The sequence below is a fragment of the Muntiacus reevesi genome, chromosome 4 (genome assembly GCF_963930625.1).
Source record: "Muntiacus reevesi chromosome 4, mMunRee1.1, whole genome shotgun sequence".
Classification (NCBI taxonomy): Eukaryota; Metazoa; Chordata; class Mammalia; order Artiodactyla; family Cervidae; genus Muntiacus; species Muntiacus reevesi.
This window is the reverse complement of record NC_089252.1, coordinates 132,727,175-132,734,498: the sequence shown is the minus strand read 5'-3', so window position 1 is coordinate 132,734,498 and position 7,324 is coordinate 132,727,175. Positions and strand designations below refer to the sequence as shown.

General features: G+C 40.4%; 1 pseudogene; it reads right to left on the bottom strand.

The window, feature by feature from the left end:
* Positions 1-206: 206 nt before the first annotated feature.
* LOC136167511 (sal-like protein 4 pseudogene) lies at positions 207-1,540 on the bottom strand (annotated as a pseudogene).
* Positions 1,541-7,324: the final 5,784 nt, after the last annotated feature.

Here is a 7,324-nt window from a genome sequence, read left to right as displayed (position 1 = left end):
GTGTTTGTGCTTTGTTGTGTAGAGTAAAAGAATTGTGTTGAATAAACCTAAGATTAGAGTGCAAAAACAACAACAACAAAAGAATCCAAATGCCCATCAAGCGGAGAGTGGGTGGTATTTGTGTCCGTCAGAATCCCAGATGCCTCTACCAGAGAGTCCCTGTGACTTCATGGGTGCTGAGCCCTGTTGCTTGTCTGGGCCACTAACTAAGTTGTCATCCGTGGAGACATGGTCTCAGGACCAATGAGCAACACCAGGAACTTCAACTTTGACATAGGTTGGCTGGACTTGGATACATGTCGAAGGGACACTACTCCAACCTTCCATCATCTCGGTGCAGCTGTTCTGAGAGCTGTCCACCTTGCCGCCAGCATCAGGAGACTTGGACTTGATACCCTTCCCTTGGCTGTTGGCGAGGAAGACTTCCTGGAAGTATGTGGTCTCCAGGGTGTTTGGACTTCCGCTCAGATACCGGATCCTCCGTGTCCCCCATCACTGAGGAGGAAGAGTCGTTGGCTAAGCCATTGCGCTCCACGGAACCCACTTCTCTGCTGCTCTGCAGCGTCAGGACAAGAGTAGTGAGACCCGCCTTCACTGGGACATCTAGGGGTGCCAGAGTGGCCAACCCTAGAGAAGGCGATGACAAGTGGGTGCCGGGAAGCGCTCGGAGACCTTGGAGGAGCTCCCGGGGGCCTCCTGGGCGCAGACTTCATCTACATCGATGACTTCGACAACATCCCTGTGACAGAGGGCGCCATTTCCCCTGATCATCCTTGGCTCAGGACCCATAAAGCTACAGGGATATTCCGGCAGAGGCATCTGAGAATCTGACCGCCCATGTGCATTCAAATGTTGGTAAACTTCTTTCGGCAGATCCGGCATGAATGCTGTGTCTTTGCCCGCGTGTTGGTTGGCTAGACCCCGAGGTGCGTCTTCAGGCTGCCTTTGGTGGAGAAGGCTGATCACAGACCTTACACTGGAACGGCCTCTCCCCGCTATGAGTACAGTGACGCCTCTCGAGGGAGCTTTCGCAGCTTAGGACAGGGTAGCAAATGAGACATTCGTTGGGGTTGATGGTGGTCTTGTGGATGTTCTCTACCAGCTGCTGCAGTTTCAGGGTCTCTGACCCCAGCTCCAGTGTCCCACTCCCTTGGAAGCCACCAACCCTTGGGGAATTATGGTTTGCTTCCATCCCGGATAGGACGAATCCATCCTCGCTTTCTGGAGAAGGCCTGGAGTGCAGGCAGTTAGGCAGTGAGCCATCCATGAGATCCTTGGGGTTAGTCCCAGAAGAGAGATTCTGAGGAATGGGCTGAGTTGGGGGTACTGTATACTTACCTCTGCGGTGATGGGTATGCAGGTAAATGCACAAGGTCTGTGGTCTATTTAGGGGCCTGTTTTGTATTCTCCCAACCCAGAACCCAGTTTTCTTTTGTTTTTTGAAAGTACTTTTTTTTAAAGCCACGGTTGTAGAATTCCAAATTTTTTTCAGCCTTGGAATCTTAAATAGGATGCTTTCAAGTAGAATGATTTTAGTCATTAGAGAGTCAATGCGTGAGTGTTGCTGCTTATTTGACCACAGTTCAGGTGGTGCCCCAAGAGTGCCAAGATCTTCCAGATGCTTTCCAGATGCCTTCTTCTCCCTAAAACCAGGAGAGGTGAATACCTGAGCAGAGAATCTCAGATGACGTAGCTTAGCTCACCAGTGCCTACCCTGTTGAAGAGCTGGGTGTCCATTCTTGAAGAAAGAAACTCAAGGGAGAGTGTCTTTTCTTACTATACATACTAGTAAGTACATGTACTAATTTGTACCAAAATGCCCTTGATTGTGACTAAATGCCAAATGATTATGAAGATTTTTTTTTTCTGGTATTGCATGAATGCTACCACGTTGGAACAGGCAAGTACTAGATGTGAAAGCTTTAATTTATCTACCTCATTCATGTGTCATTTTTTAAGCGATTAGTCTCTGTTTTCCTATTTGATGATTGCTGAACTGCTCCTAGGCCCTGTGGGAAACCTAAGAGTTGATATATTGGTGGGAGCAGCTGGAGGTTCAAGATATTGTTGTGAATTCCTTTTTTTCTTAATTCCTTTTCTATACAGATGATATTAAGCAGACAACAAAGCATTACTTTTGAGGATTTAACAAGGAGGGAGAAAGACTCATGTTTCTGGGTGGAGAAGTCTTTACCCCTCTGTGTTTAAGAGTGGATCATGACTGTTCTCAAGTCTGTCTTTCAATAATGGCACTTGACTTTAGAATCCAAAGAAATTTTTTGTTTTGCCAAGTTGTGCCTTTCCTTCTGGAATTGTAAGTGAACACAATGGTAGTCCCCATTCACACTGTGAAGTGGCTATTGTTACAGAAAATACATCAGAAGCTTTCTCACTTGTTAAGTTAATAACGTCTTGTGAATGTATGATTTACAGAGAAATCCCTATAGTTTTTACCTGCTGGTGTTGTCTGTCAGAGGATGAATTTGCGATGGTTCTCTTTTTGTTGTTGTTAATACATTTATTCTCATTTTGCTCTTATATTATTCCACCTATCAAGAAAAATAGAAATTGTTCAAAAACTCTACCAAAGATTTTTCAAAGATTTAAATAATTAATTCAAATCTATGGGGAATCTAAAGTTGAAATTTTAACCCAGGAAGCAGCCATTTCATGTCTTTCTGTGTATCTGACCACCCATCCTAAAGTTATGCATGTAATTTTCCATGTAATTTTGTTTTATATGTTTCATAGTCCTGCTTACTGAATTAAATTCTTTTGTTCATTCATTTTTTTCCTTATTTATTACTGTCTCTGAACCTGGGTCTAGAAATGAGACTTCTCAGAGCAGTGGCCTTGGATAGCTATTCTCCTAGGATTTCTAGCACTTAACAACCTTGTCTGGCATGTAGTAGGAGTACAGGAAATAAGTTAGTGTTGGTGCAGTTGATATTTTTTGAAATGTGTACATGGACAATGTCACGAAATATTATATGAAAGGAGGTTCTCTGGTTCAATAACTTTAGGAAATCATATATCTTACATTTCTTCATGGTGACACAATGTACTTTAGCCTATTAAGAGCTGAGTGTGTTGATTGCTCAGTCGTGTTTAACTCTTTGTGACCCCATAGACTGTAGCCCACCAGGTTCCTCTATCCATGGATTTCTTCAGGCAAGAATACTAAAGAGGGTAGCCATTCCCTTCTCCATGGGATCTTCCTGACCCAGGATTGAACCTGGGTCTCCTGCATTGCAGACAGAATTTTTACCATCTGAGCTACCAGAGATGCCCTCAGAATCCAGAAGTAAAATGAGTTGTTTAACTTTGCTTAGCAGAGCATTTTCCAAATTGTGTGTCAAACATTTCTTGTGAGTAACAGGCCAGCGTCTTGCCAAAAATGAGCAATCTGACAAATAAATCCTAAAGAAGTCATGGCAGACTCAGCAAAACATACAGGCCTTAGCAGATTGTGGAACTGTTTCGTGGACCTGAATTCCCAAGTCTCCAGTTCCTCCTGGGAGACACAATGGAATAGCCCATGTTGCTATTCTGCTTACCCTGGAAGGGGTCTTTCTGGTGTTCTTCAAGCCTCTTACATGTCACTATGAAACCTCAGCCTAATCACCTTACCCTGGTGCAAAAGTTACTTTTTGCAAGCTGAAGCTCCTGGATTTCACATCCAGGCTTAGGATAAAATTGCTCCCCATAGCCCCATCCATAGCAAACCGCTTATAAATATGACCAGGCATCAAAACTGTGGCATTCCATTAAACCTAGAGTGTAATGAGCAGTTGCAGGACATGCACAACTGTTTATGTACAATGTCTGAAAACCTTTTTTAAAAAACAAACATTATGAATGTTTGGAAATCCCAAGGAACTAGTGTCACATGTAAATATTTTAAAAACACTTGGCTAGGCAATGCCATGAATGTATATACATTGACTGAATATATTGGGTGAAAATATATTGACAGTGTCTCAATTTTCACTGATATATCATGTAAATGTAATCAGTGCCAATTAACTTGATACTTTTCAGGTCATCCTGACCTGGAAGTAAAAATTGGATCACTTTTTATTATTTGAGGAAAAAAATCTTCAAGATATACAAAATTTTGGATTTCATTAACTTTTCCTTTTATATTGCAAAATTGAGCCATTTCATCACTTCCTGTCACTGTGCTGTAGGAAGGAGAAAGGCTTTATTCCATCACTCCCAAATTGGCATTGATTTCTCTCCTCCCTTATGAAATCCCAGAGGCTATTTTCCTTTATGTATTTATGGCAATCTTTCTGACCCATAGGCCAGAGCATTTGGCTAAACTTATTATTCTATGCTTTAGTTAATGAGTATAACTTTGCTGCAGAGGCAGAATGCTTCTAGGGGCTAGTTTCTCTAGCTTTTAGTTACAAATAATGGTGGCAATGGAAGGTTTTGCATCATTACGGATAATTCCCCTGAATTGATGCAGCATGCTGATTGCTTCAATAAGAGCTACAGTGAGAATGATTCTCAGAAATCATCTATTGCCAAAAGCACAGGAATGACCCAGGTCAAAGTATAGCCCACCACAAAGAGATGAGAGATTCCTTTCAAAGAGCAAGGCAGCGATGTACTGGGTACTTTTCATCTTTGCATTTTGTTGAAGGATCCAAATAGACCTGTGTACTTATTTCAAAGACTGTTTAGGTTCCTGAGAAGCGGGCAAAATAAGATTCACAGTAGTCCCTTTGCATCAAATCACAGATTTTTTGAAGTCATCATGCTCCTTTGTAGTTCACAGAAATGTCCAAAATATATGTTGGTTCTTTGTCCATAAATACAGAGAGAATCTGACTCTGGTCTCAGCACGTTAACTTATTACATGATTTTCCAAACTAGGATTGAAAAACTGAACTAAAAATGAAAAGGTCCTTGGTGGCTGGTGGAAAACAAGATTAGTTTGGAATAACTCTATCAGTTCTCCAATCTAAAGGTTTTTTTAAAGTTTCCATCCAAAATACCCTTATTCCAAATCTTGCCCTCTATAACTCCAGTCAATCTGACGTAGAAATATGCACACTGTGTTATGTAGGAAATGGATTTTTAAATTGATTGTTATTGGAATGAGAAAGAATGAGAGAGAAATAGAGTGACATGATAACAGGGTGAAGGTCAGCCTCTGTCATTTTCATATTTTATTCTGAAAGGTGAGGATGTTATAGCATTTCCTTTAATGAGTTTCATGCCTGCCTTCCATATAGTACTTCCCTATACCCTTACAGATAGTTAAATAATATTATGAATGAATGTGATTCTTCTCATTTTTCTTCAATAAAGTTCAATATACAGTCCTAAGTTCTCTTCTCCATTATTTCACTAATTAATATCAACAATGCATAGGCCATAAAATACTATCTATATAATTATGATTTTTAATTTCATAATCTGTACCTCCAGCTTGACCTCTCCTTAAAACGCTATCTCCTTTATTCAACCACTTACCAGACAATTTACATTTGGGATTATCAAAGGGTGTCTCAGACATATATGAAACCCAATACAAGCCAAGGTCAGTTCCTGAACTGTGACTTCCCTATTGTTGTGGGTTGAATTGTGTCCCTTCAAAAATCCTATGTGGAAGTTCTAACAACAGTACCTCAGAATGTGAGCTTATTTGGAGATAGGGCAATTGCCAATAAACTCTCCAGGTAGTTTAGTGGTAAACAGTCCGCCTGCAATACAAGAGACCTCAGTTCAATCCCTGGGTTGGGAAGGTACCCTGGAGAAGAGACTGACAACCGATTCCAGTATTCTTGCCTGGAGAATTCCATGAAGAGAGGGACCTGGCAGGCTACAGCCCATGGGGTCACAAAGAGTTGGACATGACTGAGCAACTAACACTTCATTTAATTGTTTTAAGTTGCGATGAGGTCATACTGAGGTAAGGTGAACCGCTCATCCAGTGTGATGGTGTCCTTATAAAATGGGGACATTTGGCCACACACACACAGAGGGAAAATGCCAGTGAAGATGAAGGCAGAGCTTCAGCTGATGTTTCCATGAGGCAAGGAGGGCCAGCAATTGCTAGCAAACAACTATAAGTTACAGAAGAGGCAGATTCTTCCTCACAGGCCCCAGGAGGTGTGTATCCTGCGGATATCTTGAGCTAAGACTTCAAACCTCCAGACTGTGAGACGATAAATGTCTGCTCTTTAAGCCATTTAATTCATGATACTTTGTTCTAGCAGCCCTGGGAAACTAGTACATCTACCTACCCAGCCCCCAAAATCAACAGTAACCGCTGAACAGAAAACATAGGAAACAACATCACTGTCTTTTAGTGCATCTTAATTCCTCAGGCTGGAATCCTAGGAGTCATTCTCTCCACTTACTAGTGAATCAAGATAATCCAGACTTCTTATGCATAAAATTCTCTCACATATTTGAGAATTTATGCCCCATTTAAAATTTCTTTTTTCAGCCTAGATAATATATATGCTGTTCTCTGTTGTGAAGTAATTAGCCTCCAACTAATAAAAATAATTGAAAAAAATTTTTTAAAAATAAGGTAATGATCATTTGAATAAAAAAAAAATAAATAAAATAAAATTTCTTTTTTCAAAGATGTGCAGCCCCAATTCCTTATGACTCATTCTGAAAGCACTCTTATTATTCTTATTTTCACTATTATATATTCTCGTTTGTAAAAAAAAATTTTTTTTTTTTTTAGTTTGTTAAAGTTCTTAATTAGAATCATTGATAAAAGGCAGTCTACTGAATGGGAGACAATATTTGCATCACTTTACCAATAAGGATTAATATACAAACTATATAAACAGCACATACAGTTCAGTATCAAAAAACCCCACCTAACCAAGAAATGGACAGAAGACCTGAATTGACACTCTTCCAAAGAATATATACAGATGGCCAACAAGCACATGAAAAGATATTCAACGTCACTAACCATAAGAGAAATGGGAATCAAAACCACAATGAGGTATCACCTCACACCTGTCAGAATGGCAATTATCAAAAAGTTCACACAGAACAAATATTGACGAGGATGTGGAGAAAAAAGAGCACTTCTACATTGTTGATGGGGATATAAATTGGTTCAACCACTAGAAAACAGTATGGAGGTTCCTCAAGAAACTAGAAATAGATCTACCATATGATGCAGCAATACTATCCCTGGACATAAATCTGAAAAAGATGAAAACATGCATGTACCCCCAGTGTTCATAGCATTTCTCACCTGCAAATTTGAAAGTACACAGTTCAATGCTGGTGAGTACGTCAAGGCTGTATATTGTCACCCTGCTTATTTAACATATGC